This window comes from Heloderma suspectum, chromosome 3, assembly GCF_057233095.1.
Source record: "Heloderma suspectum isolate Gila_16-S chromosome 3, 16-S_ref, whole genome shotgun sequence".
In the NCBI taxonomy this organism is placed as follows: domain Eukaryota; kingdom Metazoa; phylum Chordata; class Lepidosauria; order Squamata; family Helodermatidae; genus Heloderma; species Heloderma suspectum.
In genome coordinates this window covers 324,495,276-324,503,821 of record NC_139460.1, presented here as the reverse complement: position 1 = coordinate 324,503,821, position 8,546 = coordinate 324,495,276, and positions in this window count along the sequence as shown.

Sequence of the window (8,546 nt, the reverse complement as noted above, 5' to 3'; positions counted from 1 at the left end):
TCAATCAAAAAAGTAAAACCATTAAAAGTTAACATTACGCATTTTAAATGGCTAAATTGCAGAGATGTGTCTTTGCGCTCTTTCTAAAGGCCAAGAGAGTGGGGGCCAATTGAAATTCTTGAGGGAATGTGTTCCAGTACACAGGAGAAAGCCCTTTCATGCATGCCCAACAAATGGGCCTCTGTGGGTAATGGTGTCTTCAAGAGTATTGAGAAGTCTGGTGTGACTTACAGCAGAGTTGCTTTATACAGAGAAAGTGTGGCAACATAGCATTTAGTATTGGAGGCAAGAAACGCAGGCTAGAGGCAGTTTAAAAGAAGTTCAAATCAAGCTGCTTTATTCGTGCTTTTACACACATTGTCAGAGAAGGCTATCTAACACTTTTAACTATAAGCACCACCTAATGCTGGGTGTGTGAGTGTAAATAAGCAAAGGCATGAGATATGGTTACTTGCCTCCTTCAGGGAGAGAGCCACCTGGGGGTTGCTTGTTGCAGAGGAAGGGAAGGGAGCAAGAAATAGGAACGGATCAAGCTACAAAACTTTATCACCCCCTAGTGTCTGGAAACATGTGGAGTTGTTCCTATTATCGATGAAAAAGAGCCTCTCCTGCAGATCTGAAAACCTGGGCAGGTTCATAGCAAGACCCTTAGATAGCCAGGTTATAAGCCATTTAGGGATTTAGAGGTTAAAACCAGCACTCTGAATTGCTCCCAGAAATCAATTGGCAACCAGTGTAGGCCAAGAGAGCATTTGAAAATGGTACCCCATCACCTCCAGGTTGAAGTCCACTCTGCCACTTGAGAATTTGACCACCTCGTTCTGCTGCATAGGTAGGCCAGGTCTGAGATTCCAGCTTCTAGAGCAGCCTTCCCCAGTCTGGTGCCCTCCAAATGTTTTGGACTTCTACTCCCATCAGCCCAGTCCATTGGTCAGGAATGCTGGGAGTTGTAGTCCAAAACTTCTGGAGGGTACTAATTTGGGGAAAAGCTGTTCTAGAGCCCCCCTGGGGGCTGTGAGAAGCCAAAGGCTGGAGCTGAAATGTAATAGGCAAATGAGCATCCACATCATTGATGGTAACTAAAACTCTGTTTTACAAATGTAAGCTTAAGGTTTCTAGAAGAATTGGTTCCATCCATCATAAATGCTGGTTCTTCGATAATGCCTTTTATTTAATTTTGTAAAGTAAGCTAACATCTCTCTACTGTTATTCAAACCTTATTAAGCCATGATGTGGTCGATGCAATTTGTGTGCTCTTCCCTCTCTGGCTCCAGTCGATGCTCCCAGCCACAATCTATAGGTTTGGGATGCTGTGTTTTTCATCTTTTGTTTTTGCTGGATATAAAACCCCAAAGGTTCTAACTTTTGTAGAATCCTATTTGACTGGTCCAGAATGGGGTAGGGGGCCGAATTGCCTTCCACCAGGCCCTCCGTAGCCACGCCCACTGACATCATCCAGCCCCTGCTCATGTTGCTCTGTCCTGTGCTGAGAGATGGGAGTCAAGCCAGTGCAGCACATGGCACCCCCACGGGAATGGCGCAAACCTGTGTCCCGCAATGGCCACTTTAAGGTCAGTGGCAGAGTGCCCTAGCAGGCTGAAGTGTTCTGCCACTGGTTTTTGAATATTGCCATTTCTGATGTCAGATTTATGTCCATTTATTCTTTTAAACGTCAAAGAAAGATCAGAGAAAGAGATGGCTGTGTTAGAATTCATCAGTGGGTTTAATTCTATTGCCAGGGTCTTGAATCAGGATAAAGGATTTTTTTTATCACACGTGTTAAATCCTATCGATTGTGCCCTTGCTGCTCAGAACCCGCCAAACTCGGAAGCTTCCGGGTTTCCTACGCCCTGCTGGTCTTAAGCCAGCAGGGCAGGAGGAATGGCAGAGGCAATCTTCACCTCCCTGTCCTCGGATCTCCTGTATTTTCGCTCGATGGGCTTTTCAGTCTATCTAGTGAGGGCACTTTGGAGAGGGAGGGAAGGAGGCTGGAGGAGGCTCAGGATAACTCGTATCCTGGCCTTTGGGGCCTCCGCCCCACCCCTGCCCCACCCCCTTTCTGAGGCTCTGAGGTTTCTTTTCCAGCCTTGAAAAAGCAGCTGGCAGTGTTCTCTCCACAGTGGCTGCAAGGGGGAGGGGTCTGGGGCCAGATCTCCAACTCCCCCTTCCGAGGTTGGAGTGCTGTCTCCGACCTCGGGGTGGGGTGGGGTTACGGGCCATCCTATGATCCCCGGGGCACTCTTCCAGGGCCCATCGGATGGCTCCCTTCCCTATTTTTGTGTTATCAGCAATAACTGCCCTGTGAATGACCACTGTTAATCATGTGGTCACTTGCTGCATTTCCTTTCCTTCTGACCTCGCTGTTTACAATCCCATCTCCATATGTATTGGATATAAACCTGAAACTCTCCATAATACTCCATGCCTCTGATTAAGTGGACTATAGTCCGCAAACGCCTGTGTCAGAATAAACTTATTGGTCTTTAAAGTGTCACGTGGTTCTTTGTTATTTTTGCTGCAATAGGCCAACACGGCTACCCTTTGGGAAAAGGAGAGAGAAAAGCCTATGCCGATTGCCCACGAGTCCATGACATGCCTGCAGGGAATCTTTGCACTTGCATTTCGTGTGCCTACCTCCATGAAAATAATGAAAGCTTTCATAATATTTCATTTAAACCTGACATCGGTCATTTATCAGGCAAGCCCCGTTGGGAAAGGGAATGCCAGACTTGCTGGGATGTTTGGTCCGATGGAGGAAAACAATTCTTCCTGCCTTCGTTTCCATTTCCAGACAATTAGTCGTAGCTCAAATGTTTCCACGAGATGGCAAGAGAGCGCTACTCGATCTTTTCAGTGCAGAGCCTGGGCTGAAGCAGGAGGGTGGAAGTTGTACTGTCAAACCACAGGATGGGTCATTAAAAAAACCAAACAAAACCAGCCATATATATTTATGTATATAGCAAAGTTGTTTTAAATAATGAGTGATGCGTATGCATTGGGAAGCTGGGAGGAAGCTATACTCACCTGGTGGGAGAAAAGAACAGAACACTATACGACCTGTTTTTAGGCCATCTACACACTGCTAAGAAAAGGAACTGTTAAGAGGACAAGAGAGGACACCAATTTGCATACAATTTGCGTATGCTACTTTAAGAATTCTAACAAATGCTTAATGAAGTCCTATTGTCCCCACTTTCCAGATGTGTTAGACTGCAACAGAGAGCTTTGGCTATGGGGGGGTATAGAAATGTGATAATACGTACATACATTAACACCCATTATCTCCACCAAGCATGCTCAATGACTGGGAGTTGTTGTCCAGTAGTCTGGAGGGTGCCAGGTTGCAGAAGGCCAATTCAGATGATATAATTTATTTTATTCTAGTTGAAGTACCCAGTGTTGCCCAGATGAATTTAATTAGAACATGCAACTCAGGCAAATCCTAAAAGTTTCATAACAATCAATTAAACGGCATAGAGGTAGTAAGTGTCTGAAAATTTCAGTTGGCTGCCATTTTGTTTCAAGATGGTGGCTGAAATTTCCACTATGCCTAAAACCATCCCAGTCAGAGGTAGAACAAATCCTAAAAGTTTCATAACAATCGGATGCACAGTTTCTGAGTCCATCAAGGCCATGCAAACACTTCGTTTTATATGTAGAGAGAAGATATATCTATAGAATGTATTAATAACCAACCAAATTCAAATTACAGCAAGTGGGTGGGTGGGAGAGAAGGAAAGAGTATTTTCAACCAACTAAAGCACTTGGCCTTCACTGATTACAAACAACAGGGTAGCATAAGTTGCCAACATGTCACTCAACAATCAATTTACAATGGCAACTCTTTAATCTCCCAGGTTTAAAACAACACGGTGGATTTTCGCTCAACCAACTGCAGCATTTCTGAAAGTATGTCAGTCTCCAAAACGGCATCTTTAAGCCACCCTTTTGACTGCCCTTCCCCACAAAAGAAGCAAGGATGGAGGAGAAGGCTATATGCTCCCTCCAGGATCCAAGGCAGCATGCCAATGTACACCAGTTGCTGGGAACATGTGCGGGAGGGTGCTGTCGCACTCACGTCCTATTGTTGTTTTGCTACAGGTTGGCCACTGTGTGAACAGAATGCTGGACTAGACGGACCTTGGTCTGATCCAGCAGGGTTGTTCTGATGTTCTTAAGGCTCTTGACTCCTCAAGCCACAGTGTTTAAACTGCTGAAACAAAGCCGTTAATTTAAATAGCTGCCTTATTCTCAAATTTGATCAGCTTATAGGCCTCACTGAGGAGATTCCTTGTACCAAATGCCATCCGGATAGAATAAACAACATATATAAACAACAACATAAGAAGTAGAATTTTCATGTCTTATAATGGTAAAATGCAACAACAAAAAATAGCTCTCAGGCTACAAAGGAAACAGCTACTCCACACAGTTACGAACACCAATAGAGGAGCGGAAGTGGAAGTTAGAGAAGTTGCCAGCAGTTTGAGCAAGAACTTCTCAGCCAGACTAGCTTTGCAGGATGGCCCTCCCTTACAGTGGCTCCCTCCTACGGAGGCTATCACGCGTAGCCAACCTGGCAGAGCGTCTGAAGTCCGCCCCTAACTTTTCCCTCTTTGCTCTGCGAAGGACCCCAGCACCCCTCAAGTCACGCCCCTCACTCCTCCCCGGAGACCTGGGTTCTCATGGAGGAGGAAAGGGGGGCCCTCAGGCCGAGCCATCTGCGTGCCAAGGTCTTGAGAAGAAGGCCTTGCCGTATCTGAGCTCACTAGGGAGGGAGCCGCCCCCTGCTCTGGCTGTTCCCATTCTGAATCTGAGCTGCTCAGTGTCTCTGCTTGCTCAGATTCATTCCTGCCAATTACGTTGAAAAAAAGCCCCCCCCCCCCCCCGTGGGCAATTTCAACTGGAATTTTTGTTGTGATGACTTTTGGCTGAGGAAACCTCCAGCTCCGCACAGCCAGGTCGTGTGTAAAAAACAGTGGTCCTGGAAGGGGATGCTCACCCCCCTCTGCATCAAAGGTCACAGCTGGATAATTCGGCCTGAACTGCATTCACATTAGCAGCACGTGCTGAAGTGGGTCACTGGTTTCTCCCCAAGAGCTCGATCCAATCCAAAGTATAATCTAGCCCAGTTTTCCTCAACCTAGTGCCCTCCAGATGTGTTGGACTGCAACCCCCATCATTCCCAGCCACCATGGCCATTGGCTAGGAATGATGGGACTTGCAGGGCAACACATCTGGAGGGCACCAGGTTGGGAACGGCTGCTCTAGTCTAATTCAAGTACATAGTGTAACCAAAGCCCAATTTACACGGCTGATTTAGTGTGAAGCGACAGCATGTCGGGGTTGTTCGCAATAGATGACACTGTTACCAATCTGCAGCAACCCCACAGCTTCCCTCTGGAGAAGGTGCATTTTTGGAAAGTCCTTTTAGTGCGTCTTTTTTCCTTAAAAGTGGCTCCCATGCGGTTCTGCTGCAGTGTGCCCCAGACCCCTGCATTAAATCCTGGGTGTGCCTATTTCTGTGACCTGGCAGTGTCCTGGTCAAGGGGTGGGGTTCCCCCTTCCCCCTCCCCTCTTTTCCCTGATTTGCAGTAGGGCTGCTTTCCCATTCACAATATCTAGCCTCTCCCATTCACAGTATCACAGTTGAGTTGTTTCAGCCGTTCACAATCGCAGAGTATCTGCTTTCCCCATTCACAGCATGTAGTCTGTATTTCCCATTCCGAATAGTGCAGCAGTGCTGCTTCAGGCATTCGCAGTAGTGCAGTAGCTGCCTTCCCCATTCACAGTTTGTAGCCTGCTTCCCATTCATAATAGCGCAGTAGCGCTGTTTCAAACTCTCACAATAGCGCAGTAGCTGCTTCACCCATTCAGATTATGTAGCCTGTATTTCCCTTTCACAATAGCGCAGTATCTTTTAATTTTTCACAATATCCCAATGGTGGATGAGAGGGGAGAGGTGTGGGGTAAACTACAGGGGCTTAATTCAGTGCTTTCAGTAAACTTCCCTGAGCAGGGGAGCGTAGACAGGGCCGGGGAACAAGCCTCTCTCATTTGTTCACAGTGCCTATTGGGTTGATAATGTTCAATTCTACTCTGCCCGCCCAACTCTGAAGTATGGGGGTTTCAAATGCTGTGTGACCTGTGAAAGCGGGTTTTTAGGTACTGTGTGCTCTGCTTTTCTTGTTTCCTGTTCCCCTGATGGACCAAAGTGATTTCATGAAAATCCGGATATAACCAGAAGGTGCTTCTCATTCCATTTCCATGTAGATGGAGCCCAAGGCTATTGCCATTTAGCTTTAAAAGTGACCTTAAAGGGGAAAGATTTACTGAATGCCCAAGATGAGTCCAGACTATTTGGCTTCCAATGTAGCTTTGAGCATTAACAGACCACCACGGGACTAGATCTTGGCGCAGACCTTTGGCTGAGCTCCCTTGGTGCACTGTCTGGGAGGACTGAAAAAATCCAGATGTTAGGAGATTTTCATTTTTCATTTCATTTATTACATTTCTGTACCGTCCAATAGCAAAAGATGCATCAAAGGCTCTTCTGGAACTCAGTGCTTGCTTTCCCTCCCAAAGGCAAACCAAGAGAGCCTGGACAATCCTGCTGCTCTTTGCAAGAGACCAAAGTCACCCTTGTAAGAGGCTCCCCAGAGATGCTAGGAGCCAGTTCCTGGATCTTCTCTAAGAGACTTTGCACTCTGCACTCCAAGCAACTCTACACTTTAAATGCCACCAGACTTGGGATAAAAATCAGGTATCTCTTTGATTTGGAAGCCAGGTATCATACGGAGACTTGCAAAACTGAAACTGAGATTAAACATGGATCCCTTTGAGTGGGCCAACTATTTTTCAACAAGGTTTGAAAGCTTAAATTTGACCTTTTCAATTGTAAAATGTTTTAATATGGTTTTGTTGCTTTTATGTTTTGATGTATTATTGAGTTGGACCCAACCCTCGTGCAATGGGACTTCTGCTTGTGCAATGGGACTTCCCCATCCACTCCTCCTGCCCTGCAGCCCTCCCACATGCTGCAAATCTGTTCCAGAGGGACCCCCAATCCTTTGGAACAGATTTGGGGAGTGTGGGGGTCTCGGGGAGGGAAGGGGGGAAATTTCCGCTGGCAGTTCTCTCCTGCAGGTGGCATGACACCATTGGATACAACCGCTGATCTTCCTCAGCGGCCCTTCTCCATGAGCCCCTGCCAAAGGAAGTGAGGCGCGTGGCTACTAGGAGGAGGGCTTTTTCTGCTGTGGCACCCCGGCTGCGGAATGAGCTCCCTAGTGAGGTTCGCCAGGTGAAGACCTTTTTATTTTCCCAGGCATTTTAGCATTTTAGCTTTCTAGACTTTTATCTTTGCTGTTTTAAATCCGTATTTTAAACTCCTGCACTGCTGCTAGGTTTTATTGTGGTTGTATTGTTATATTGCGGTTTTAATGTTCTATATATTTTAAATTGTTTTATTGTGTGAAGTTTGGTTTTAATTTTTGTGAACCGGCCAGACAGCTTCGGCTATTGGGCGGCATAGAAATGAAATAAATGCATAAATAAACCCATTGTTTTTGTTTGTATTGTTGTATACCACCTTGGTGACATAGGTGGAAAGGTGTTATATACATATCATCAATAAAAATAAACAATGATAGTTAAAGCATCAATTAAGGTATACCAGTGCAGACAGTGATACACGGCTGATGCCAAAGCTTGGGGATTTGGACTGGGTCCAGAGGTCTTTAAGGGGTCCAGTTGATGCTGCCACTCTCACCTTGTCTGGATGCCTGGTGCAATCCAAAGCAGGGAGAGAGCATCCTTTGCATCCTCCATCCTTCCGGAGCATCTCCTGGAGAATTCCAGTGCACGTGTGTTTCACAGCCCTCCTAGGATGTTCAGAGCAATGGGATACAGATTCATGCTGCATCCAATACTCCTAGGCACCTGGTGCAAAGTGAAGGTATTCTGTACCATCCAGAGGTTTCTGGGGGAAGCACAAGGTTGGAGGAGTGGGAGAATGTGGCGGGGGGGGGAACCAAGAGCACAAAAACGTGCCCCTTCAGCTCATGGGTCCCACACCCCCTGCCGTTGCTGGCTAAAGAGCACCGACTGATGGGTCTGTTGCCCAGTTCCCCCTCAAATCCTGGCGTCCGCCTGCCTGTTGCCACCTAACACGATGCGTCAGATGAGGGCCGTACTGCCAAATTTTGAAGTGCTCAGCCTGACAGTCCCCCCAGCCACACCCCAAGGAGAATCCTAAAACGTCAGGCAGCTGTGTGGATCCATATCAACAAACCGGATCTATCAGTCTTCATCTCCCCAGGAGCAGGTCTTTGGTAAAGCTAATGGATCTTCATTGCCCATTCAAGACCAACTCACCCCCAAATACTCCACATTACAACAGGGACAGCTTGCAATATAGTGTTGCTGGGAAAATCCCCCCCCCCCCCCGGCTGGGGACTGCAGCTGAGCTCAAGGAGAGTGGGGAAGCCTGAGGGTGGGCGACGGGGGCAGGCAATGTCATCGTCCCTGCTATTCAAAAAGTCCTG